General features: G+C 44.7%; 1 pseudogene; it reads right to left on the bottom strand.

Moving 5' to 3' along the window:
* LOC130843869 (ribosomal L1 domain-containing protein 1-like) overlaps nt 1-14,311 on the bottom strand; it is a 31,064-nt pseudogene extending 16,753 nt beyond the window's left edge.
* Nucleotides 14,312-16,072: the final 1,761 nt, after the last annotated feature.

Here is a 16,072-nt window from a genome sequence, read left to right as displayed (position 1 = left end):
AGATGAATGGATAAAGAAGTGGTACATATATACAATGGAATATTACTCAGCCATAAAAAAGAATGAAATAATGCCATTTGCAGTAACATGGATGGACCTAAAGATTATCATACTAAGTCAGAGAGAGAAAAACAAATATCATATGATATCACTTATACATGCAATCTAAAAAAAATGATACAAATGAACTTATTTATAAAACAGAAACAGACTCACTGCCTTAGAAGACAAACTTATGGTTACCAAAGGGGGGGCAAGATAAATTAGGAGGTTGGGATTAACATATACACACTACTTATATAAAATAATCAACAAGGACCTGCTGTATAGCACAGGGAACTATACTCAATACTCTGTAATAACCTATATGGGAAAAGAATCTGAAAAAGAATAGATATATGAATATGTATAATTAAATCACTTTCCTGTACTTCTGAAACTAACACAACATTGTAAATCAACTATACTCCAATATAAAATAAAACATTTTTAAAAACAGTGTCTTTAAAAGAACAGGTTATTTTAATTTTGATGAAATCAAATTTATCAAATTTATCTTTTTGGGCTTGCGTTTTTTGTGTCTTATGCATCATTGCATATCCCAAGATCATGAAGATTTTCTCTTTTTTTTCTGGAGGTTTTGTAGTTTTAGCATTTACATTTAGGTTTATGATCCATTTTGAGTTAATTTTTGTGTAAAACATGAGGTAAAGTTTGAGGACCTTTTTTTTTCCATATGTGTATCCAGCTGTTCCAGCACCATTTGCTGAAAAGACTATCATTTGTCCATCGAATTAACTTGGCATCTTTGTTGAAAATCAATTGACCACATATGCGTGGGTCTATTTCTGACCTCTATTCTGTTTCATTGATCTGTATGTCTACATTTATGCCAATACCACACTGCCTTGATTACTGTAGTTTTATGGTCTCACAACCAGGTAGTGGGTTAAGTCCTCCGACATTGTTCTCTTTTCAAATTGATCAGCTATTCTAGGCCCTTTCCATTTTCATATAAAATTTAGAACATCATCTTTAGAGGATATTTCATAGTGTGATGTTTCACTGTGTTTGCCTTTGTCAGAAAAAAGCTCAAACTAGATCCAGAGATGAAAACTTCGATGCAGCGTGGAGGTTGGTTTGTTCCGTGCAGTGATGGGGAAAATGGCCTGTTACTGAGACGTCACGTTAGTCTGTCAGTAAAGGACTGGCCCACCGGGGATGTGCTCCCCGTGAGCCACCCACTCCTCAGATCTGTGATTTCTTTTGTTTAGGAGACGAATATTTCCCAGACACACATGCCATGCTTTTAAATTGTTAATCGTAGAGATAATCAACCTCAAGAATTCTGCCTCTGCCTCACTCCTGCCTTTCACCAAACCCTGGCCAAGCCTGAGGTTACTAGCTGGAGTCTTGTCATCTCTGGGTGAGTTGGCCTGGACCACACACTGGCACTCACAGCCGTGTGGAGAGTGATAATAAAACACCAAATCTGTGGAGATTTGGAAAAGGATGAACCTCTACACCCATGTAAGGGGTTGTTATTAAGAGGGACCTTCATAATATTTGAAAGAGGGCAGGTATCTGGGTACGCAGGACTGAAGCTGTCTTCATGACTCCAAAATTGCAGTCAATCATGTATAAAAGGGCAGTTTACCTTTCGTTGGGCATCAGATGGACCTCCATTTGTTGACATGGGGGAGATGCATGTGGGAAAATGAAGAGGATACGGTCCAGATCAGAAATTTTGTCAGTACCTGTGTCATTCATGAAATAAAACTTTAAAGGACAATGACCCCTCCTTGTCTCTCCCCCTTGCTCTTTGTTCTGAGGCCCAGAGTCCAGATTAAGTCAGCTAAGTACAATCAGACCACCCTTCTGACTTTCACCTTCTCTGGAATGCTGAGTGATGTGCTCACTAATAGCTAAGCTATCAAGGGGTGGATAATGTCATCTGGCCGGTGTGGAACTGATACCCATAGGAGCTAGTCAGTATCTCTATGCCTGACCGCCAGGCCTGAGCCCACCTCACTCACACAGACAAGAGGGAAACCAGGCCAAAAAGTGATTGCACTACCCAACTTGGCCATGCCACTCATCTAGACCTTACTGAGACCCCTGCAATACTCAGCCTTGCTGGCCATGGGGATACCTGATATCAAGAGATGGCATCCCCCCCTGAGCACAGCTGACAGTGCCTAAAAACACTCTTTTTGCAAAGGTGGTCTTGAAGCTGGGGTGTCCCCCATCCATAAGGAAGGGCAGTTTTCATCCATGTCCTTCATGGGGTACTTCACCTCACCACATCACAGCCATCCATCTCTCTTCCAGGAAATGCTGCTATGGAAATTATCCCAATATCCTTTATCCTCGTGAATGAGCCAAAAGAAGAAGCAGAAGGTTTGGGGGGTTTTTGTGGGTTTTTTTTTTTTGGTGGCTCGCGGGGCATTTCTTACAGTCATGGGGTTTAACATGTTTTAGTACTGTACGCACTGAAAATAATGAAGGGATAGATTCAAGAGAGGCAAGGCAGTTGGCTCCGAATAGAGGAAGAGGATCCCAGCTGAATAATATACCTTCCGCTTCAAAAAACTATGAAGGGATTCAATTCATAAAACCAATCAGACATCAAATATTGAAAATAAAGTCAGTTTGAACAATTCCTTCTTTTACTCCCATCCTTCGCTGAATGAAATTAAGAAAGGCATATCGCTACTTCACATGCAAGATAAAGCACTGCTTCATACAAAAAGCAGTCTCATTTTTTTCAAAGTCTGGAGCCTCCTATATTAATGTTTGAATTATTACCGAGCTGCAAATTGGAGCCAGTAGCATGTTGGTGGCAGGTGGGGAACCACCACTTTATTCTCAATTATGTCTTCACATTATACAAACCACATCTCACATCCAGAGCTAACTATGTCCCAGACAAAGAGAAGATGCAGGGACCCAGAGAGCCATCAACTTTCAGAAGTAGCAGGACAGAAAATGAAATGGAAAGGCTCCAACAGGCAGCAAATTTGGCAACAACAAAAGGCATTTTAATGACTAGAAAGAGATTTAGTTTGACCCTCGTGGAAGCTTAAATAGAGATGGCTACTTCTTGGGGGGGCTCAGAAATTGTAGTAGACAGATCAGAACATTAGTTTCAACTTTTTGTTAAAAAAAGCCACCACAACTTCCTCTTCCATGGCTGAAGTCGTCACCTTTCTGGGGCTGTATCTTGCAGTAAATGTATCCCCACCATCTGCAGGAGAAAGTTATCAACAGTTTACCCAGCTTCCCACCAGACAGGCGTGGAGAGCAGTCACCAAGGCCTATGAGACAAGGCTAGCTATGAAAGGGCAATCCAGTGGATGATCCCTTCAAGATCCCAGGACCAGGAAAGGCTGCCCTACAAGGCAGAGGCAGGATAGGAAGGTCTTGTCAGAGACAGGGAGGTGAAGACCCAGACAACACCTTAGCTTCTGAGGCCAGGAAGAAGAATGCAAAGCAGGACATAAACTTCTTCCCCAAATTTGGACCCTGGAACCATTCCACACTAGTTTAAAAAGGGCAATTCTGGTATGACTCAGAGGCATCCCTCTGAAATAAACACTGGAATCTCACCACAGCATAGTGAGGAGGCTGAGAGCAGGCTGAGGCTGAAAAGGGCAGAGGATTCCAGGACCACAGCAGGGGAACCAAAAGGACAGGGGCAGTTTCTGGCCTGGGGTAGCCCACCGCCACCTGTTGAAGCCCCATCAGGAACTATGGGTCTGGCAGGGAAGGGATGGGAAGAGAGAAGCACTGATAACTCACAGAGAGCTTTGGCTGGCCCTTTGTGCAAAGAGTAAATGGGGAGGTTAAAGTCACCGAGGTGAAGATAGCACCCAGCTCTGGGATATTCTGTCCACTGTCTGACCCAGAGCAAAGCGAGGGCCTGTAGAGGAGATGGCACTCCAGTCTGTTGAAGGGAGCTGCATCTTACACTTACTCAACATATTTGTAATATTCCAAGCCTGGGAGTGGTCATTTGAGGCAGAAAAGTAAGAAGAGGGCATCTCCCTAGCACTTAGATTATGGGTGTTCAGCAAACAACCTTGCAAATGGCCCTACCGGCTCAGGGATCTGGGAATGAGAGTCCGTGAAAACACAACTCTCCCAGGTGCAGGTTCAAAGCCCCTAGGTGTCCACATCAGCGCCTCTGCAGCTAGAATGCCTGGGAATCTACATACCTTCCATCACGGCAGCAGCCTCAGAAAACCTCTGAGAAGGGACCATAGAATTTGAAAATGAGGTGCTGGCATGAGTACATTACTCCAGTTTTATCACTGGACGCAGGACTCCATGTTCCCTAAGCAAGATACCTCCAGACATGGGGAGGTAGGACTGAAAAGAAGGAACTGAAAAGAGAGTACCACCCCTTGGTCCTTGAAGGAAAACTCCTTTGTTAAAGAGACTGGCCTCAGCCTGCATGCATACAACTGTCCTTAATGTGGTAAATTTCCTCTTGGGAATCGCAACGTGGTATGAAGTGACAGAGACAGGATGGTTTGCTAACAAACTGAATCATGGGATTAAAAAAAAAAAGCAGGTAGTGAGAGTATCAGATAAGGTTCTTTAGTTGTAAGCAATGTGTATCAGAAGGAAGCAAGGAAGGGGGGTGGGTGGGAGAAAAGAAAGAACAGAAAAGAAAAAAACAACAGGAAAGATCCTAGAAAAAGAAAAGGTAAAAAAGAATTTATCAGATGGTTAAAGGGAAGCTCAGAGAATCAAAGGTCTTGGGAAGGACAGGAATTCAATCAGCCCAAGAACTGCCCTTGGTGACATGAGTCACGGGTCACCTCCTCAGGGCACAGAGCTCAGGACAACTCTACTCCAGATTCGAAGTCCAGGGGAAAGTGTCTGATAGGTCCAGCTTGGGGATGTGCTGCCCTTGGTCTAGCTCTGTGAGTAACAGTCCCTGAAATTGGTAGAGGAAAGTCCTCAAAAGAGGAGAGAGGCTTACCAGAAAAGGAAAGGAGAGGCCAAGTAGCTGAAATAAAGGAAGCCCATCACTACAACCTCTTGGCTGTTTGGCACAGGCTCATCTGCATATTTAGATTCATGAACACTTGTGCCCACACACACACACACACACACACACACACACAACCTGTCCAGACGGCTGTATAGCTTAGGGCTTTAGAACAAGACTGTCAAGGTTCAAATTCTGTCTTAACATTGGGAGAGCTACTTAAACTTTCCACGTCTGTTAGGGATAATATCCCTGTTAAGGCTTGCTGGTAGGATTAAACAAATAATGCATGTGAAGTTTTAGCACAGTGCCCAGCACCCAGTAAGACACCAATAAATGTTCATTTGGAGGTTTCCTCACATACATTTTTTTTAAATTCCTCCAACACTGTGTTACCATCTCATTCCTTCTCAAAAGGAAACAGCCCAAAGTCATTTCTAACTACTGCATTCGACTTTAAGGCCAAGATCTCTAGGTAACGTTCACTTCTCCCACCTCAATATTCTACCACCTACAGACTAAATGGTAAATTTACCCACCACCAACACACCCTACTAATAATGGGAGAAGGGAAGAAGAAAGAAAATTTCAAGATGATATCATATTTCAAGATATCTCCAGAAAGCAAGGAGATATAGAGAGAATACTGTTCTTTGTACTATCCCAGTCCCCAGTTCAGAGGGGTGGATGTTAGATTCCAAATGCCCTGGGCATTAAAAGGAGTTTTAGGAACAGAAGGGTGAGCTCAGTGGGAACATCCCTAAGAACACCCAACACTCCTGGCTCCTATTCTGTGCTCATGAACAACCTTCTGATAATCAAAGCAGTTCCATGGCCTCCAACAGTCTCTAGCAGAACAACATGACCACCTGGTCATCTGGTAGACCCTTGTCCACTTACAACTAGTAAATTGACTTTTAAAGTATAAACCTGCATGAAGTTAATATGAGGTTAGCCTGATCAAAGCAGTCTTTTTTAGGACTTAATTTTCTTCCTATGAATAGACTGAGGCCCTGGGACCAGATATTGAAGTGGTATGGGAAGATATAATCTTATTCATCTCATATTCCTAAGGCTGGAGAGTTCCAAAGTGAGGAGAGGTTAAGAGTTCAAGTCTCCCAACCATGTCCACCTCATCAAGACTCTCAATGTTCCTCTTGAAGAAGATCACCCATTCATTCTTCCAACAACAACTTATTAAGCCCCTTCTCTGTGACAGGCTCCATACTGTGAAAGAAAAGTAACTAAGCTGGGAGTCAGGAGACCTAGCTTTTATTCCCAGCTGTGTGATCCTGGGCCATTGTCCTCTAAGACCACGAGTCCCATAGCCACACAATGAAAGAGGGACAGAATGATTTGGCATGTCTTATTCAGCCTGAATCATGCCCAATTCTACACAAGTTGGGGGAACTCACAACCCAGCTGGTCACTTCTGGTCAACAGTGTCCTTCGCCAAGTCCAGCAAAGCTGCTAGACGCCTTCTGGAGGGAGGTATGGCCAGGCCCAGATGGCTTATTAAAAAATGGAAGTTTTTGTGATGGCAAACTAGCCGTTGAGGAGAGACATACAAGTTAACTGAAACATCTGAGCATCCCGTTTACTTTGAGATGATTTTTATATTTCATTTTGGCTAAAGAAATCAGTCCATCTGTCTGGCTTCTGGAGAAATTAGAGAACACAGTAGAACTTGAAAGGCACAAAATGAAACAAACAAACAAGAAAGAGTAGGAAATATGACCAAGAAAGAGATGATGAATGCCTTGGATGTGTCCCAGAGAAGAAGAGCTGGGAGTTGGCCCCTGGGAGTGGGCATGCAGACTGGACCTGACTAGAACACTTCATGGCCAGAGGGCTGTTCTCACTCTGATCTGCATTGGGACTCCTAGGCAGCCAGGGGTGGGGTGGGGTGCAGGGGATGGAGGGCGGGGCAGTGAGCTGACCCAGTTTCCCTCTATCGAAGCAGCAGAGAGAAGGGCTGAAGAAACAGCAGGCACAATTTAGGGTGAGCACAATTTTCTCTCCTGAAACAGGGGCTGACACTGTGGCACACTGTCAGGGAGGCTGAGATCAAATCATTTATGTCCGTGGACCTCCAACAATAGCTCATTCACATTTTGGTCTGGGCTGGGCTGGACTGGATGAGCCCTGGCCTAAAGGCAGGGATGGATACAAAGGAAGTCATCCACATCCTAGAGAGGATTCAAAACACTGTTTCAATCCCCACTGCTGCATATAGCACAGGAGAGAAAGCAGGCTGAAGATGAGACTATCACAGGAAATCAGAGAGGTCAGGAGACAGCCCAAGACCACACAGCAATCTAAAACCTAAACATTCTAACACCTGGTCCAATCTCTTTCTACAAGGCACCTAGAAAATAGAAGCTGAAAGCCTGGAAGTACACACCCACAGGGGTAAAACACAGATGGAGGATTTGGAGCTTGGCTAAGGTAGAGGCCAAGGGAGTTATGGGGTCACAGTTATTTTTACACTACCTCTTGAGAGTAGCAATAAAGAAGAAAGGAAAAGAGATAAAGCAGGACCAAAGGAATGCTGGTGGGTGGTGGGATGCCCATTGAGTTGCAGAGCACGCCCGAAGGTGCGGGAAGACACTTGCCCAGAGAGAAAGCACACAGGCACAGCCTGCGATGTGCCAGCACTTTAAGTCTATTTAGAGATTTCCATAAGAGAAATAATAACTTTTTAATTAGCTCTAAAATCAGTGCTCCTTCTTCTCCCTCGTTCTGTGATTCAGCTTCTCTAAAACATATCCTAGCCCCTTTTAGCAGCGGGCCAGGGAGACCCCCACTCAGGCACTATCTGAGAAGCACCCCTCACCCCCCTCTGAGGGTGGTACCCAGTGATTCACGCACAACCAATCCACCTGCTCCCACTGGGCGCCTGGGGCTGATGGGTCTGACCCAGGGGTGGAACCCCCTAAAGTCAATCCAGAGCCAGTTGCCAGAGGAGCAGGAAACCTTCTGACAGGTAGTTTGTGGCCACCCGGGGCCCTCCTGGGCCTATTTGCTACTGTAAGAAGGAGAGGAGGCTTGTGGCAGAGACTACGACCAGGGCCTGTGCCCTGACCACACCTGGGACTGCACTGTGGGCCCTGAGGAAGACGGCCCTACAATGAGGGTACCTCCACACTCAGCTGATCCTAGAACTCTTGACAGAAGAGCCATCAGGCAGAACCAGAGGGCCAATGGGATGCCATCTCTAATGTTCCCTGTGTATCTCTGGGGCCAATCTTTTCCACAGCCCCTTTAATGTTCCTTCACATCCCTAATCCAGCCCTAGGAACAGGGCTAGAAACTTCCAGAAAGCCCACCCATCTACAGTGAGTTACTGCTCACTTCCCTTGTACACAGCTTTCTTCTTGGGCTCCCCTTCTTGCTCTGGATCAGATATTCACTCCTTGCTATCTGCTCTATGCTTTCTCACAAGGATGCTCTTTCCTTTTCCACATGTCCAGACCCTCAGGGAGCAGTGGGAGTCAGTCCAGGCCTGCGCTGCCCACTGCCCAGGAGTTCTCCAGCTCTCCCTCACCACCTGTGATCAGATACCCTTGAAGGAGGGTGCACCTGAGCTGGCTTGGAATAACAGCCCAACCAGGACAGTCTACAACCAGATTGAAGATGGTTTCTTGGACTTCTCACTGTGCATCAGTGGTTCAGGCTCAACACCTGGCCCTTCACTCCACACATGGCTTCTCTGTGGTCAAGTCCTTAATGTCATTCCTTCCTGGACAGTTCAAGTTCTAGCCCCTACCTAGTGTAGTGCCTAGGACATGGGAGGTTCTCAAATATTTGGTGAATTAACAAATGAATGCATGGATAAATGACAGACATCCTCAAGGTATTTTTCCCCCAAGAAGTGTATATGGTTGGTATGTATTTCTGAACTTTTGCATTTCAGAATCAGTCATCCCATTGTCTTTACTCTCAGATAAAATTCAGCTTGGCTGGTTACAAAATTCTTGGATTCCAACTGTGTCTCATAGTAAGTAATCTAGTTTTTCTAACTATGTGCTTAAAGGACTTTTCACTTTTGCCCTTGAAGTTCCAAAATGTAGCCAGACCTCCTGAACCCACTGATCAGTCTTAACACTACTAAGCATGAGGCACCTAGACACTGGCTACCTCCTGACACTCATCATTTCATGCACAAAGCACCACCTACAAAGTATTCTTGCCAAAAAGATTGAATCAAATCAATGTTCTAGAGCTAACTTCCATTTGCAGAAAACAGAGAGGACACAAGAACAAATTAAACACACAATGAGGAAGTTAATAAGCAACTCTGGATGATGGGATTCAGTTTCTACTGCATGAAAAAAATAAAAATAAGTAGAGGGTATGCTCTAGATTAAAACAAACATTAAAAAACTAAATACCTATCTCACAATTTCTGTGAATCAAAAATTCAAAAGTTCATTAGCTAGGTAGTGGCTCAAGGTCAGGGTCTCTCATAAGATTGCAGTCAGGATGTGAGCTGGGGCTGTGGACTCATCTGAAGGTTTGCCTGGAATTAAGGAATTGCTTCCAAGTTTGCTTACTCACATGGCCTACCCACTGTTGGCAGGAGGCCTGAGTACCTCCCCATGTGGACCTTTCCACAGGCTATTGAGTTTCCTCACAATGTGGCAACCAGCTTCCTTCACAATGAACCCTCCCAGAGAGCACAGGTGGAAGAACCAATGTCTTTATGGCCCAGACTTGGAAGTCACATACTTCTACTTCTGTCACATTCCTTGTCAAAAGCAAGCCACTAAATCCAGCCCCCATTCAAGAGGAGGGAAACTGGTCTCCATCTTTTGAAGGGAGAAGTGTCAAACAATTTGAGGACATACCTTAAAATCACCATAGCAAACAAATGCAATATATGAACTTTGGATCATGATTAAGACAAACCAATTATAAATATTCCGGGAACATTTTATAAATATTCCGGGAAATTTCCTTATGGATAGATACTAAACACTGCCGAAGATTATTGTTAATGTTAACAGGTATGGTAATAGCATTAGAGCTATGTGAGATAATACCCACATCTTTAGAGATATATGCTAAACATGCAGAGAGGATGATATTACGCCTGAGATTGGTTTCAAATTACTTCAGCAAAAATTAAAAGAAAGGAAACAAAAGGGAAGAAGAAAAAACAAGAAAAGAAAGGGGGATAGGTGAAGCAAATGTGGCAATGTTTTGATAACTGTTAAAATCTAGGTGGTAGGTACAAGTGTGGGTTGCTCTATGCTCCACTTTGTGTATGCTTGAAATTTTCATAATAAAAAAAAATTTGTTTTAAAATGCTACCAGGCTATATAGCTAGATGTAGATCTCATTCCACTCATTTTGCCTAAAGCATGGTGAGCCCTTTCAATTTGCAGATACATATATTCTCTCGGCTCAATATTTTCTTCTATGATATCTTTCTTTTTTTCCCCCTCTATTATATTAGCAAATGCACAGAAGAGCAATGAAATGAATAGATTTACTTCAAACTACTGGTTCTTATACCCATGAACACATATCAGAATTACTTGTGGAGGTTTTAAAAAATATTTAGGTCTAGGCCTCACTCAGCAGTTGCAACGGGGGTCAGGACCCAGGTATTTTTATAAGCTTTTCAGATAGCTCTGATGAGTTTCCTGCTGGTTGAGTCCCTGATTTTAGGTTGACTGGAGTACTTTGGGTTTTTGGGGCCACTGTTTGGGGTTACGGGGAGCTTTTTTTGCAGATTTACTCGTCTGTCTTGGGTCTTTTTTCCCCAGCAAAGAGGTTCTTTCTTTCTCCACCTCTTCTTTGATTCTTGCCTTCTTCCCTGGGCCTCTACCTGGGGTCTTGGGCTCTGCAGCTGATGGAGTCTCCAAAGCTGGGGAGGCCTTTCTCTTCTTCCCATGAGGTGTGTTTGGACCAGGACTCTTCTTTGGAGACTTCTTTCCTGTGGCATTTTTAGTATTTCTATACTTCCTGCAGCTGGAGTTTCCTTCACTGGTACCAGCAGTGGGATCTCACCTTCAGACTCGTCTTGCACTTCAGGCAGGGCGCTCACCCCACTGGTCTCCTTCTGGGGTCCAGGGTCTTTGGCTGTAACAACACCAGTTTTGGGGGCTGCTGCATCTGTAGTTGGGGCTGGTGCAGGCTTTCTAGCCTGTTTCATAAGCTTCTTGTTTCCTTTCTTCTCCTGTTGTCTTTTAAGATGTTCTTTCTTCTTTGGGCTTTTCTTTGCTACTTTTTTTCTGTCTTTGTGTGCATAATCCCCTGGCTTCACCCTGATTGCTGACAAATGAAGAAAAGACTGGCAGGGAAACTGATCTCTCAGTCTTCATGTACAACAGCTTCACGCTCTCCCATTTCTCCAGCAGTTTCTGTGAAAGCCTTTTTGCAGTGGCAACAACGTTTTCGACAATGTGCTGAACCTGCATCCCAGTGTGACCGATGTGGATGGTACTACAAAAACCACTTTTAGAGATGTTGAAGACAGTTCCCCCTACATAGTCATCGATTTCTCTGGATAAATTCTTGGCCTGAAGGTTTACAGGTACTGGAACTTTCTGTTGTAGAAATGTCTCCCTAGGTGTGAGGTTAAGTGCCATCTGATTCTGGCATCGGTAATGAAGAAGTAGAAACTATCCAAGAGGCAGAGCCTGGCTTTTATATTCCTTTTTTAAAGTTCGGAGGGGAATAATTTGAGAAACAGTTTTAATCCCATGCTTGTTCAAAAGCTTCTTATAAAAATGTTCTGTCTGTTCAGGAGTTAAAGTGGGTTCATCTTTGGTAAATAAACAGATATCTGCTAAATCTGATCGAATACCATGAGGCAAGGACAATCTGACCCTCAGTTCTTTACTTGGAATTTTCCATAATACCACCATTAAAAAGAAATTTTCACTCTCATTCAAAAGCAATCCATTCGCATTTTTCCTGGATTTGGAAATGTGCCAGCAGAGCTTCTACTGCCTTTTAATTGGCTCTTGGTCTTGCTGCTCCAGGAAGGCCAGGGTCGCTGAAGTCAAAGCTGAAGCTGCGGTTGAAGTTGACACCGGGGTGGAAGCCGAGGCCTCCATTTCATCGTCACCTTGTGGAGATGCTCGTGCGGATCTCGGGAGCTGGTTCTCGGTGCGCACGCGCAAACTCTGATATCTTTATTCTTTCTATTTCACCTGCTGTGCTTTCTTTTCCAAGAGCCCCAGTTATCCTTGCGTCCACCCTCTGCTCTCCATGTCTGTCATCTTTTCCCTTTTTGGACTCCTTTGCATTCAGGGAGACTGTCCTGTGTGTATCCTGATCAGCATCCTGAGTAAACCAGTGAGAGAGTATGAGAGTAAGCAGGGAACTGTAGTGGACGACCTCAAAGAGCAGGGCATCCCTGTGGGGCTGTCAGAGGAGGCTCCTCGCCCGGAAGTGCCCCCTTATGACCTCCCTCTACTCCTGACAGGCTTCTCGGCATCCGAGGAAGGTCCCTCTTCACCAACATCCATTAAAAGTGAGTTCCCTGGCAAAGCCCCCGAAGCACCGCACACCTAACTCCTCTCTGACATCAACACGAGGTTAGAAATACAAAGTCACAGCATATTCTGTGCTGGCTGTTTTTTTTTCTTTCTTTTTCTTTTCTTCTTTTTTTTTTTTTTTTCCTTTTTTTTCCTTTTGGTCTTTTCCTTTGCCAGAGTACATGTCCATCCCCAAACAACCTTTGCCATTTTTAGTCTCTGTTGCTCTCTTCCTGCCTCTCAGTCATAGTCTATTAACAAGGGTCTGAAGATTTCTTTGCAATGACAGCCACAGAAAAACATTTACCAACCTGCCAGTGTAGGTCTACTTTGTCACAAGCAAACTGGGGCCTCTGCAAGCAGAAGAGATTGCCCCACACCTTCATAGAGGTGCACACTTAATTTTTCCCACCCCTCAGTTTGTAGGGATCAGAGAAGTATTTCCTGAAGACCTGCCCTAGTGCTCCAGCTCACCTGAGAGAGGGAGAGAGGAGCAAAGACACGTCATGACAAAATCATCAAAGCTAGCAATTCACTTCTCTACCACCAATCCTCTGACTCTGTAAGACAGGTCTTCAGTCTGTGGTGCTGGAAACACAGAGAGAAACAACCAGTAGTGGTGTGTTACCCACATTCAACCATCCCTGGCCTTAATGCTATCTGGGGACTGTGGCTGGAGGTTGGAGGACTGCAAGCCATCATGCAGGGTCTTATAGGCCACATGAAGGGGGCTTCCAAGGAGTGTGGGCTTTGTTATTTGGGGAAAGGAAACTGTGAAGGATAGCCTCAGTTGCAGTCTAGAAAAATCTTTCTGTCCACAGTGTGGAAGATGAATTAGAGGACGGAAGACTGAAGGCAAGAAGGCCTCTCAGGATTTGTTGTAAGGTTCATGATTCCAAATATTACTTTAATTCCAGCAATGTTCACTGCCTGACCTACTCCCGTGGACATTTCAAGACCACAGGCTCTGATGTCAGTAAGAAAGGCCGTGGGTCATATGCAACTCCTCAAACTCTGTTATGGCATCTCTCCTCAGCCATCAGAACAACAGCAGATGGAAAATGAGATTTAAAACAGCAAACTTGAGTCCACCAATCAAGAAAAGAGTAAATTACTTTGAAACATTAGTGCTTTAGTTATTATCAGACATATATTACATATGACCCTTCTCAGCAGTCACCTGGATGTGCAATGAATGGACCACAGCATCACAGTTCAAACAAGAGATGCCAGGGGTGATTGACCCAGGGGAGTGCCCAAAGAGAGTGAGGGAAGGGACTTGGAGTAACCAGACAGCTCTCAGGATACATTCAGCCTGCCTCTGGTTCATTGAGTAGAAGCATTCCAACAGCATCCTGGCCAAGCTGCCCTCACCCAGGGCTCCTGACAACCCAGAGGAAAAGAGTCACTGAGCTTCTACCTCCCAGTCTCCCCACTCTCCTTCACAGTACATAGTCCCAGAGCACAGAGACTTATTGGATTAAAGGCTTCCTAATTGGATTTTCTTGGTGTTTTCTCTTGGAATATTTTAGTACTCTGAACTGTGAACTTACTGGAGTTTGCTTGCTTGTGTATGTGTTTTCTTATAAAACAAAGAACATTCCATATTGCCGACTCTGATCTCCATCTGTTAAGCGTGTAGAATGAGGGTATGGTTTCAATCTCTCCCCTCTCCTCCTGCAACCTGGAAGGATCTGGCCAAAGTCATGTTTGTGACCTCAACACCTAAGGACAGATCACATGAATAAGTCTTTGAGGGTTTGAAAAAGCTCCTCATTCTCTCCTCTGCCCATACCATCCCACTCTGCTTGGTCATCATGATGGAGGTGACAGTAGCTGTTCTTCTGACCCAAAGAACTTCTTTTACTTCTCCAAATGGCAAGGTGGACCCTGACACCATCTTGTGTTATCCCTTACCTGCGACCTCCTTTCTTCTGGGGGAGGTAATGCACTTGCCCAAGAAAGGATAAAGTTCTCAGGTGGGAAATGAAAAAGAGGATTTTTGAAGATGGGAGCAAGTGACCACAACATGGACAGCCAAAGATGTCCCTGGAGCTGTAAGCAGGGTATAGAGGAGTCATGAATGTCAACCCAGGCCCAAGGCTAATGATAAATGGAGCTTTTACTTAAGTGAGATAAAGGAGCCTAGGCTGGGACCCCACAGATCTCACCCACCACTCCTCCTCACTCCTGTCCAGCTGTTTCCATCCAGAACTCTGTGGGGGTCCTCAGTTGGGAGCTGTAGCAATCCCACTGCAAAGAGAAGCTGCTGCCATGGGTCTCACTGGGTGGGAGCTCACTGATCAGTCGCCTTTAGCCAGCACCTCCCCACCGTGGAGACAGCTGTGCCCCTTAGACCCCATGGCTGCCAGGCAACAGGATGGCTACAGTATAACAACGCATCTGTAATTTTTTTTTTTTTAACTGAGCACCAAATCCAAATTCCTGTTAGATTTAACTCCCAGTTACACAGAACATCCTAACCTGGAGGAAGAACCACAAATTATCCTAAATTGCAGGTAATCCAAAAATTTGGACCACATGAAGCCTAAGAAACCAATTAAGGCTTTGATGTCTTTTTGTCAACATCAAGCAGTTTTGTGATTGAGTGGACCTTGCATTGACATGGAAGTGAGCCTGCCAGTGGGCACTGGGGAGGGGGTGGTAGATGAGGACCAGCTACAGAACCACGCCACCACCAGCAGAGACTCAACACTCCACCCAGCTGGGTCTTTAGGAAGAGCTCACATGTTTATCTTGCCCAATCAGAGGAAGAGCCAAATCCAAAGAAGAATTAACCAATGAATAAATACATAAAAGGATATAAATTTAATAAATAAATGTAGAGAATTTCTGAGAAGAGCAGAAATCATGCATTTAGGTCTTTCTCCATCATTAAAGCAGCCACTCCACAATCCAGCCTGGGAACCCTTCTAAATTTCCAGGTGTCCTAAGGAAAGGCACATGGCCTTCAGGAGGAAGAGCTCATGTTTATTGAGCATCATCCATGTGCCAGGCATTGTGCTAAACGCTTTGCCTACATGATCCCTTCTGATCCTCACAATAGCCCTGTGCAGATGGTACAGTCATTAGCCCCGTTTTACAAATGAGGAAACTGAGGATTGAAGAGGTTAAGTAGCCTGCCAGCAGTCACTCAACAAGGAAGGAACAGAACTGAGATTTGGACCAGAACTTCAGCTAAGCAATGCTACCTCCAAAAGGTGGAAGAGAATTGTTTCAATCGCTCATCCAAGGGACTGACATCTCCAACCTGCAAGAGTTGGGGAGGCATTCTCTCCTATAAGCACATGCTTGAAGTCCTGCCCTGCCCTGCTTTAATCCATAAAGCAGTCCAGGTCCATTTTGTTAATGCCTGCATCTTGCTATGAAAATGCAACATCCAAACCCATACCCTCAGCCTGGCCCAGACAGTATAAGTCCACCCACACCCCCTCCCCCAAACCCCCAAGTCCCACTGCAGGCCGTGCAGCGTTCACCCGCTGCTTGAAGTAATGCAATTAGGGGATATAGAAAATCCATTCCACATGGTGCCATCTGCATTCTCTTCTGACAGCTAATT

The sequence above is a fragment of the Hippopotamus amphibius genome, chromosome 1, assembly GCF_030028045.1.
Source record: "Hippopotamus amphibius kiboko isolate mHipAmp2 chromosome 1, mHipAmp2.hap2, whole genome shotgun sequence".
NCBI lineage: Eukaryota > Metazoa > Chordata > Mammalia > Artiodactyla > Hippopotamidae > Hippopotamus > Hippopotamus amphibius.
Note: the sequence above shows the minus strand (reverse complement) of the source record. Positions and strands in the feature narration are given on the sequence as shown.